The sequence below is a fragment of the Lathyrus oleraceus genome, chromosome 1, assembly GCF_024323335.1.
Source record: "Lathyrus oleraceus cultivar Zhongwan6 chromosome 1, CAAS_Psat_ZW6_1.0, whole genome shotgun sequence".
Lineage (NCBI taxonomy): Eukaryota > Viridiplantae > Streptophyta > Magnoliopsida > Fabales > Fabaceae > Lathyrus > Lathyrus oleraceus.
Genome location: NC_066579.1, coordinates 442,536,040 through 442,548,258, shown reverse-complemented (window position 1 = coordinate 442,548,258; position 12,219 = coordinate 442,536,040).

Sequence of the window (12,219 nt, the reverse complement as noted above, 5' to 3'; positions counted from 1 at the left end):
ATATTTTTTGAAATTGATCCAAATATGAAGACTTAGTTAATGAATTTGCTTCAAAAAGTATTTAGAAAATACTCTTTTTAAGTAATTAGAAACTTTAAGTTGTATGAAATTTTATTTATAGTTTAAACAATAATTTGAGTTTTTTGTTGCTTCATTTGGTTAAAATATAATTATATCTTTTGTGCGTCATTTTTAATTAATAAAATTGCACTTTTTTAATTTAGACCTATTTTTTAAATGAGAACAACGTCTCCAGATTGATTGGACTGACCTTGTTGTGGACATTAACCTTGATGCATAATCTAGAGAACAATCACGAGCATTTAACGGACAACAATACCTTTACTCAGTCCATGCTAATAGAGTTCCTTCAATCTCAGTATTAGTTGTTCTAAATTAAGACTGTATGTGTGTGTGTGTGTGCGCGCGTAAGGGTGTGTGCGTGTGCGTGTGTGTGTGCGTGTGCATGTGTGTGTGTGTGTGTGTGTGTGTGTGTGTGTGTGTGTGCGCATGCGTGTGTGTGTGTGTGTGTGTGTGTGTGTGTGTGAGAGAGAGAGAGAGAGAGAGAGAGAGAGATAGAGAGAATACAATTAGGTCTTCATAAATCAAATTTTCCTCAAATTTCGATACTTCGACAGAAGGGTTGTATTTATAAAAATGCTTATGTGGGTTGCAAGCTGAACAAACCTACTTAAGTGCATCGTACCTTACAATGTATTTTATTCCACTGAAGTGCATCATACCTTACGGTGTTTATATTCCACTTAAGTACATTGTACCTTACGATGTTATGTAATTCACTTAAGTATATTGTACCTTACAGTGTTCCATATTTCACTTAAGTACATAATACCTTATGGTGTATTGTGTTTCTGTAATTAATGTTAATGCTCAACAAAATTGCACAATCCTCTTTAATTATTCATTGTATCTTTCATAAATATATTCTTATGGGTTTGACGTTGTAGGTTCTCGTGACTTTGATAATTATACTAAATCACACATTTAATATAATAAACAGTGAACGATATCTAGCAATACATCACTGCTACCCAATTCATGAAATTATCATGTGTTATGACAAAACTTTTCGTGATAATGTTTGTGTACAATTATCCTTTCCCCCATGTCTATATTGAACACAAGGCATAGATCGCCTCACTCTTGTCCAGTTTAATATTGGACCCTTAGACATTAATCATATTATGTAGGATGAGAAGATTTCATCTAGTCAATCATATCCCTCAGCGTGATTTATGGAGTACCCATCAACCATCTTTATAGTCATCCTATTACAAAATTTGAATGCCAATAAAGTACTTGACTCCACATTTAGGGTCCATAGTGGCTTCAAGTTGAATGGTGGTATACACCATTATCATCTTAAGAATAATTTATAATACTTGCATAACATTCTATGTAGCATTCTCATGATGGGTCAATATGGTATAAATATTACTCCTAATGTGATTACCTATGTGAATGTTTGATAACTCTTTATCCATGATAATTCAGATATGATCATCAGCTACCCACATAATAGTCGCAATGCTTTAATGTTATCCTCACTATTATAAAAAAACACATTTTACCACGGATGAGAGTAGGATATTACCATGCTTGGAGGTTAATGGTAAAAAAGGATGTGGTAGAATGTGTCATCTTTACCATAAGGGGTTGATAGTCATGGTAAAAACATAATAACACGTAACATATCACCACAATTGAAGAAACCAATTGTAGTAAAATGTAAAGTGGTCATATATTCGATACTCATCGTCAGTATTTGGGGAGATTTCTCAATATTTCACCATGGTTATATGTTCCAGCCGCAGTGAAAAAGTTAACACACAATATTTCACCATAATTATAGCTTTCAACCATGTTGATATATTCACTTGAGTTTATTATAACTTATGTGGAATGCTGATTTCACCAACTGTTCACTAAACATATAACTTTTCAATCTGATTTAGAAATTAAAAAATGACAAATTAAGTTATACCAGAAGAACAAGTTATAGTAGTCAATATTTTTCGAGCTTTTTGCAATCCATTATCAGTATCTCACTCTTTGTAGAATGTAATATTTCATATTATCATTTTCTAATTCAATTCAAAAAGTTATATATTTAGTGAGGGGTTGGTAAAATACTTAAACCATATACGATATATTAAACTAATCTTCAATGACATGTTGGATGAACAAAATGAAAGTTGCAGAGTATAAGGAATAACATTAACAATAACATAAATAATAATACAAATACATCAGAAATAACACAAACATGTATAAAAAAACTACTTACCTCAACAAAAACATCAATATACCTCAACAAAAACATCTACAATAGTACAAAACAACATCATTTATCAACAAAAACAACAACTTACCTTAACAAAACAACAATATACCTTAACAAAAACATCAACATATCTCAACAAAAACATATACAATAATAATAACAATAATTTACCTTAACAAAACAACACCATGCCTCAACAAAAACATCAAGATACCTAAACAATAACATCCACAATGACACAAACAACAATATACGATCTATACAAAGACAAAAACACGCATCAACAAAAACATCTACATAACTCAACAAAAATATTAAAAATAACACAAAATCAACAAAGGTACAAAATAACTAAATAAAAATGAACAACATACAGCCTATAAGGGTTTACCGTATCAACAACAAGAAAAAAAAAACCATAAAGAACAAATATTTTGAGCAACAACAACATAACTCATACATGTATGGTGGAAATGTCTCGCGTACCTAGAATATGAAGAGAAAGTCAAAGAAATGAGTTTGGTGTTTCCGTCTTGCATGTTTTGTGACACCTTTCTTTGATCCATACGAATTGGAGAATATATGTTACAGTTTTGTGAATAAATAGTGTGCAAACGTTAATGGAGATTGGGATAAGGCGTGGGAGAGATGTTAGGATTTTTCATTAGGAGAGCTACGGTTGTTCTATACATAAATGAGAAAATTTTCGCTTATATATAGGTAATACTTTTTCATCACGGTTAATATGTTGGACAATGGTGAAAAGTGTAACTGAGGTACATTTCACAACAGTTACTTTTATAGACCAGTGAAAAGTAGTTTAATTTTAATATAAATATAAAAATAAAGGGGACACATCCTTTTGTAACAAAAAATGGAAAATATTGGTGTTGCAATTTGAAGTGTGTCACTCCTTAACCTATCACAACGGTTGGTATGTTGGACAATGGTGAAAAGTGTTTAAATATCACTACAAGAAAACTATAATTTAGCTTCGGACAAAGGCAGAAGCTACAAGGTCAAAATCGGATGATAGTGGGCTATTAGCGCTAACCTAGTGTCTGAATTTAGGCGGACGCCTCCAGCCTCGAATCTAATAAATCTAATAATAGCATTTAACCGACACTAAGTAAAGTCAGTTTCTCGAGACGTTATAGCAAAGCAAAGACATGACTAAAAAGTTGACGCTATTTAAGTACCTAGTGCCGACTCATGGAGACACAACCTTGTTTATCTATTTTTCATTAGTGTCGATTTTCAGAGATGCAACCTTGTTTTTGTGGTTTTGCTTTAGCTTTGCCTTAAGTTGACGTTAATTATTTATGTAGTGTCGACCTTTACAAACATTTACAAACATTATTTATCTTATGAGCCTGACAGTTAACTTAACATCAACTTCGACTGACGCTAATAGGATATTTTTAAAATATAGTTTTTGGGATGGGCTACACCTGTTTAGAAACCTATTTTTAAAAAAACCACACCACAAAATCCATCAAAATAAACCAGATATTCACAAAACTTATCAAAACAAATCAAGTATTTAAATAAAAAATAAAAATATTTTCTACAACCAATAAAACATCAAATATTTTCTACCACCAATAAATTATCAAAAGTAGTATGAGACAAATATCAGAGGCTCTGTAAATGTAGATGCCCAACAACAGGAAGAAGAGAACTTCTTTTTGTACCAGTAGAGCATGTTGAATGAATAGATATATAAAGCCTTCATAAAACACAACAAATTTTATTTTGATGTTGCATCCTCAATATGAGTCCCTCAAATCAAAGCTATATTTTCTCATTGATCTTGTAACTGGTTCACATTTTCGGTTGGAGTATGTTTTTGCTAGCTAGTCAAAAATATTACTAAACAAAACTTGTAAAACTAATTAAATCCAATCACATGATGAACATCATCAATAAAAGGTAAACACATTCAGTACACTCATTTAAAAAGCAGCATACATTTAATTCCACATTTTATTTTATATTTAAGAAATGACTAAAAGATAGATTGAAGGCATGAAAAACAAACAAATTTAATTCCACATCACATTATTAGTTGATTACTTACGTGTATCACAAATTGTTAGTTAGACTTTGTAAAGCAAACATTTATTTATTCATTGAAATTTCTGTAACATCCATGCAGAATGGTTACCTTCCGGGTTGCATCAAGCACAACAAGCAGGACTTGGTAAAATTGCTCCTAGTTTACTCCATCTCAACAAGTACATTTTAGAGTTATAAAATTATCTTTAAGGAAAACACAAATGAATATGAATGCTAAACATTGTTGGTGATTTTAGTATCACCCATGATTTTAGTAGTAATGAGATTTACTCTAGGCCGATGCAATTATGCGTTAAAGCTTGGAAACGAGTTAGGAGTAGTGCGGAGTGCACGCTCGTAGAGCCAACGTGTAATTGACTGCAAGTAATTGAAAACTGGGTTCCAAGGGGCGAAGCCGTTATTACCGTTTTCTTGAAAAGGTATGACTTTTGAACGTTTGAACCTTCCCAACCGTTATTACCGTTTTTCTTGAAAAGGTATGACTTTTGAACGTTTGAACCTTCCCAACCGTTATTACCGTTTTCTTGAAAAGGTATGACTTTTCGTTTTCAGTTTTCGTTCTCCTATAAAAGGGGGAAATCTGGCCTCGGTTTAGGGTTACACACACAAAAACCATTCTACGTTCCAGAATCTTTCTTTTGCCAGAAACATTCTTTCTTCAAGAATTATCCCCACAAAGATTTCGTGAACCCAGGCATAAATAGGGTCGAAATACTTTGTTCGGAAAGTGAACGAACACGATTCTTCGAAGATTATCCAGGATTATCAATTAATTATCTAACAAACGAACAAAGTATTCATCTGATAATCATGGCTGGAGGAAACACCGTCAAGGAGATGACCAGAAATTTCGGAAAATTGGACAAGTTTCAAGGACAAGATTTCAGGCGTTGGCAGAAGAAGATGCATTTCATGTTGACAACGTTGAAGGTGGTGCATGTCCTATCTACACCGATTCCAGAAATTCGGGAAGATGACACAGTTGAAAATCTGAGACGCAGATCAAAGTGGGAGAACGACGACTACATATGCAGAGGGCACATTCTTAACGGTATGTCTGATCCCTTATTTGATATTTACCAAAATATAGAATCTGCAAAGGAATTGTGGGATTGTCTCGAATCCAAGTACATGGCAGAGGACTCATCCAGTAAAAAGTTTCTGGTGACTGATTTCAACAACTACAAAATGGTTGAATCAAGGTCTGTCATGGAACAATTTAATGAACTCCTCCGAATCCTTGGACAGTTCACACTACACGGATTAAATATGGATGAAACAATATCTGTCTCAAGCATCATAGACAAGTTGCCTCCTTCGTGGAAAGATTTCAAACACAATCTGAAACATGGAAAAGACGAACTGTCTTTGATCCAACTTGGAAGTCACTTGCGCATAGAAGAATCTCTAAGAGCGCAGGAGGATAACAAAGGAAAAGGCAAAGAAATTGTTGGACCCTCGGTTAATATGATCGAAGAGGGTGGTAGGAACGGTAACAACAAAAACAAAGGAAAGAAGCGTGCTTTCAAGGACAATAAGGGCAGTTTCGGTGCTAACAAGAAACCGAAATTAGAATGCTGGAAGTGTGGTAAAACAGGCCACTTCAAGAGGGATTGTCGCTTCGTTAAAAAGCACGATAACGCGAATGCAAGTGGTTCAGGAAAGGGGTCTAAGGACCAATCCGAAAACCAAGGTCAGAAATCAATTCGTGATTTGAATAGTTTAATTAAACATTCTGTTTCACTAAATTCTGAAGCATTCTATGTGCAGGATGATGCTACCGCATGGTGGATTGATTCTGGCGCCACTACACATGTTTGCAAGGATCGTTTCTGGTTCAAGACTTTTGTTCCAGTGGAAGATGGTTCTGTCCTCTACATGGGAGATGATCACTTCGCTCCCGTTGAAGGCAAAGGAAACGTGGTGTTAGAATTCAGTTCCGGAAAAACTATTACTTTGTTTAATGTTTTGTATGTTCCTAAATTACGAAAGAATTTAATTTCTGGCCCTGTATTAAATAAGCTTGGATACAAGCAAGTGTGTGAATCAGATAAATATGTATTATCAAAGTCTGGTGTGTTTGTAGGATTTGGATATTATAATAATGGTATGTTTATGATGAATTTGAATGGAGTTCCTAATGATTCTGGTTCTGTATTTATGTCCTCTTCGAATATTATCAATTCTTCGTTATGGCATGCTCGCCTAGGACATGTACATTATAAAAGAATGCATGAAATGTCTAAAGATAAATTAATTCCTAATCTTGATAAAAATGTAGAAAAGTGTAAAACTTGCATGTTAACTAAGATAACTAGGCAACCATTTAAAAGTATAACAAGGAAATCTGTCATTCTTGAGTTGATACATAGTGATTTATGTGATTTGCATGCTACTCCATCATTAGGGCATAAAAAATATTTTGTCACTTTCATAGATGACACATCTAGATTCTGCTATGTCTATTTGTTGCACGCTAAGGACGAAGCCTTAGATAAATTCAAAATTTATAAAACTGAAGTTGAAGTGCAACAAAATGTGTTGATTAAAACATTACGCACAGATAGAGGTGGTGAATATTATGATCCTGTGTTTTTCCAATCCGTAGGAATCATTCATGAGACTACGGCTCCTTACACACCTCAACAAAATGGTGTGGCTGAAAGGAAAAATAGAGTGCTAAAAGAAATGGTGAATGCCATGTTATCTTACTCTGGTCTGAGTGAAGGATTTTGGGGAGAAGCCATGTTAACGGCATGCTATTTGTTAAATAGAGTTCCCAATAAAAGGAACAAAACTACCCCATATGAACTTTGGTATAAGAAACGACCCAACCTGACATTTCTACGTGTTTGGGGTTGTAGGGCCGTGGTTAGACTCCCGGACCCAAAAAGGAAAACTTTGGGTGAAAAGGGTGTAGCTTGCATCTTTGTTGGATATGCCGAGCACTCCAAGGCCTATAGGTTCTATGTTATAGAGCCTAATGACTCGATCTCTATTAACACAATTATAGAATCGAGAGATGCCATATTTGATGAGAACTGTTTCTCCTCTGTACCTAGACCAAAGGACTCTATACCTATTTCAGATGAATCTCTAAGAGATGATCATTCAAATGATGTGCCAAGTCAAGCACTTGAACCCCGTAGGAGCAAAAGAGCTAGAAAAACTAAATCTTATGGATCTGATTTCCAACTATATTTAGTTGAGGGATCAAAGGATCAGATTGACACTCAATATTATTATTGCTATAGTATTGAAGAGGATCCAAGAACGTATGATGAAGCTATCAAGTCTCGAGATTCTGCTTTTTGGAAAGAAGCAATTGATGAAGAGATTGGCTCTATCATGGAAAATAATACTTGGATACTATCTGATTTACCACCAGGTTGCAAACCATTGGGTTGCAAATGGATCTTCAAAAAGAAGATGAAAGTCGATGGTACAATTGACAAGTTTAAAGCTAGACTAGTTATCCAAGGCTTCAGACAAAAGGAAGGGATTGATTATTTCGATACCTATGCTCCTGTTGCCCGTATCACTACTATTAGATTGTTGATTGCCTTGGCGGCTATTCATAATCTAGTGATTCACCAAATGGATGTCAAAACAGCATTTCTGAATGGTCATTTGGAAGAAGAAGTGTATATGAAGCAACCTGAAGGTTTTGTAATGCCTGGTAATGAACATAAAGTGTGTAAACTAATTAAGTCATTATATGGGCTAAAACAAGCTCCGAAGCAGTGGCATCAAAAGTTTGATGAGGTTGTTTTGTCCAATGGTTTCATTCTAAACCAAGCTGACAAATGTGTATATAGCAAATTTGATACATCCGGTAAAGGAGTTTTCATTTGCTTATATGTTGATGACATGTTGATCTTTGGCACCGACCAAAATCAAATTGATATAACAAAGAATTTCTTGTCATCAAAGTTCTCCATGAAAGATATGGGAGAAGCGGACGTTATTCTAGGAATTAAGATTAAACGGGAAAATAAAGGGATTGTAATTACGCAATCTCATTACATTGAGAAAATGCTCAAGAAGTTCAATTGTGAAAGTTGTTCTCCAGTAAGTACTCCAATGGATCCGGGAGAAAAACTTATGCCAAATACAGGTAAACCTGTAGATCAACTCGAATATTCAAGAGCTATAGGCTCTTTGATGTATGCTATGATTAGCACTCGACCGGATATTGCTTATGCGGTTGGAAAGTTGAGCAGATTTACGAGTAATCCTAGCCGGCATCATTGGCATGCGATAACTAGGGTATTCAAGTACTTGAAGGGTACAATGAATTATGGATTGTCATATATGGGATTTCCTTCGGTGTTAGAGGGTTATTCGGATGCTAGTTGGATAAATAATGCTGAAGATTCATCCTCTACAAGTGGATGGGTGTTCTTGCTTGGGGGAGGTGCTATCTCATGGGCTTCCAAGAAGCAAACATGTATAACTAGTTCCACAATGGAATCTGAGTTTGTAGCATTAGCTGCTGCTGGTAAAGAAGCAGAATGGCTAAGGAACTTGGTATACGAGATTCCGATATGGCCTAAACCGATATCACCAATTTCTATCCGTTGTGATAGTACTGCCACATTGGCTAAAGCTTATAGTCAAATATACAATGGAAAGTCTAGACATTTGGGTGTCAGACATAGTATGATTAGAGAATTAATCATGAATGGGGTGATATCTATAGAGTTTGTTCGGTCGCAACAAAACTTAGCTGACCACTTGACGAAGGGGTTAGCTAGAGACTTAGTAAAGAAGTCGGTAATTGGGATGGGATTAAAGTCCATTTAAATCTATTAGCTTTGATATACCCAATTCCCTTCTAATATGACGTTAGAAGCAGAATTCAATGTGGAAAGATCATAGTTAAAGATTGGAGCAATTATATTTATCTTCCCAGGGTATGTGCTCAGACCTGCAAGTGATGGTTAGATTGAAGTATATCTTCTTAATGGTTCTTTTGAAAAATTGTAAATGCAGGTACAAGATTAAAAGAATCACCTATGTAAGCATGAAGTTTTGCCGCTTCAAGAAGTTTGGACTTGGCTTCCTATATGCTTATTAATGGATAAGGACACATGGCTTGTAAAGTGTCAAGTATGAATAGTAGAGTATTGTAAGAAACATATGTGTACTATATCTTCTGACATTCAAATGGATTGACGGGTTCAATCGCTATGACACCCAGATTTTCGAGTGTTTGAAATGTGTATTTGTACTAAAATGAAAATTCAATCGCAAGACATTTTCGTTTATGCATCTGTTTGATTGTAATATACCCTTATATATTTTATTGTATATATTAAGTAAATCAAGGATTACACTAAAATGGGGGGGATTTGTTGGTGATTTTAGTATCACCCATGATTTTAGTAGTAATGAGATTTACTCTAGGCCGATGCAATTATGCGTTAAAGCTTGGAAACGAGTTAGGAGTAGTGCGGAGTGCACGCTCGTAGAGCCAACGTGTAATTGACTGCAAGTAATTGAAAACTGGGTTCCAAGGGGCGAAGCCGTTATTACCGTTTTCTTGAAAAGGTATGACTTTTGAACGTTTGAACCTTCCCAACCGTTATTACCGTTTTTCTTGAAAAGGTATGACTTTTGAACGTTTGAACCTTCCCAACCGTTATTACCGTTTTCTTGAAAAGGTATGACTTTTCGTTTTCAGTTTTCGTTCTCCTATAAAAGGGGGAAATCTGGCCTCGGTTTAGGGTTACACACACAAAAACCATTCTACGTTCCAGAATCTTTCTTTTGCCAGAAACATTCTTTCTTCAAGAATTATCCCCACAAAGATTTCGTGAACCCAGGCATAAATAGGGTCGAAATACTTTGTTCGGAAAGTGAACGAACACGATTCTTCGAAGATTATCCAGGATTATCAATTAATTATCTAACAAACATAACACAAACAGTAAAATATGACGCGCTGGATTTTCTGTCCAGTTGCTCTACGAAATAATATAAGAAAGTTCCCTATGAAAAAATGAAAAAAAATACTCAACTAGATAATTAAATTTCTAGACAACATATCAGCTCATGCTTCTTCCTCTTTCTGTCGACAGACTTAAACACGTCTAACTCGGCTTCACTGCTAATAGATACAAGATTTTAGTCACGTTTCTTTTTTTCTTCTTTCTCTTTTTGAAACAAAATTTGGGTGGGTTGGGTATTGAAGCTAGAATTATAATATATTTGCCACAATATAGACTGACATAATAAATTGAAGCTATGAATACAGTTATAGCATTAACAAACCAACAATTGTGATGCTAAAAGATCAACCATCACAACTAATACAATATACCACACAGTTAAAGAGTTAACATGCTTATATAATCAGGAAAGAATGGTATGGTTAAATGACAATAATACATTAGGAATCCTTCCCTGTATTTAAAATTAAGGTAGGTAAGAGTCACACGCATCAATTCCTAATATACCTACTCATTTGTCATTATCAATTGCTAATATACCTAAGAAACTTTTGGCAGAATGAATTCTTTTTTTTGGGTGTAATGACAATAGCGTCGGTTAAGACAGAAGCTACTATATAATAAAAATATAAAAAATATATAGGGAATGAATTTAGCGTCAGCTTAGACAGACGCTACTATTTCAACAAAATAATAAAAAACTATTTGAGTATGGGAAAAGAATTTAGTGTAGGTCAGACAGACACTACTATTTCAATAAAATAATAAAGAAAATTATTTGAGTCAAGGAAAATACCTTAAGTCGGCCAAGGCAAACACTAACATTACAGTCATTTCAAAATATTAAAATTAAATGAATAACTTCATTAGAGTATGTCTTTTTGATGTAAAGCCGCCACTATTAGCGTCGGAATCAAAGCCAGCGCTAAAATTTTGAAGCAAAAATATTTTTTCTTGTAGTGTAAATGAAAAAAATAAAGGTGCTTATTGGTGCGGCCGCAAATGCATGATTTTATCGTGTTTAGTATAAAAGATTATCGATCCCACATACACCAATCGATAACTACCGTTCTCTACTATTACAATGTTTATCTAAGGCGATGTGAAATGAGTTTTGTTCACAATAGTGAAAAATAAGATGATATTAAATTAATTATACTGACAAGAGACCGGAATGCAGCTTTCGTCCACCGTTGGTACTCATAAAGTAGTTGCTTATATTTATAATGAGAAAAAAAATCTTGTAGAAAAAAGAGCCAAGTTGAAGGTATCGTCTATTTTTGTGTGATCGTTTCGGATTTTAGCTTTATAATTTAATTGCTCACTTTCGCGTGTCCAATGTGTTACAGTGAAAAATCCCTTTTGAAAAATAATCATTTTTATTTACTTAAAAAGTTGTTTTAGAAGAAATTTAATTTTAAAATCATCTTTTTGAAAACTGGATTTTTCTAAATTAATAAAAAGTGATTTTGTAATGTTTAAGATTAATTTCAAAATTTTCCTATATTCAGATACAGGTTTCACTCTTTCGAGTTAAAATGGGTTTCACTATGTTTCTGCTTTCGCAACAAACTTTATTTATAAAAAAAAAGTTATTTAGACATAAAACAGTTCTCATTATAAGCATTAGATTTACGACTGATTGGAGCACCGTTGATAAGAAGGTCCTCACATTCTGGACTCAGATGGTTTAAGCTAGCATGATAAAATATTAAACATACATGATTTGTTTGAATTTGGCATATTCATAATGAAGGTGACAAATATTAAATAAAGTATGCACGGTACAGTAGCAACTAGCAGTAAAGCAAAGAGTAAAACAAATGGAACCAAAATAACAAATAATGAATATAATAATAACTTGCTACAAATGGAGACTTT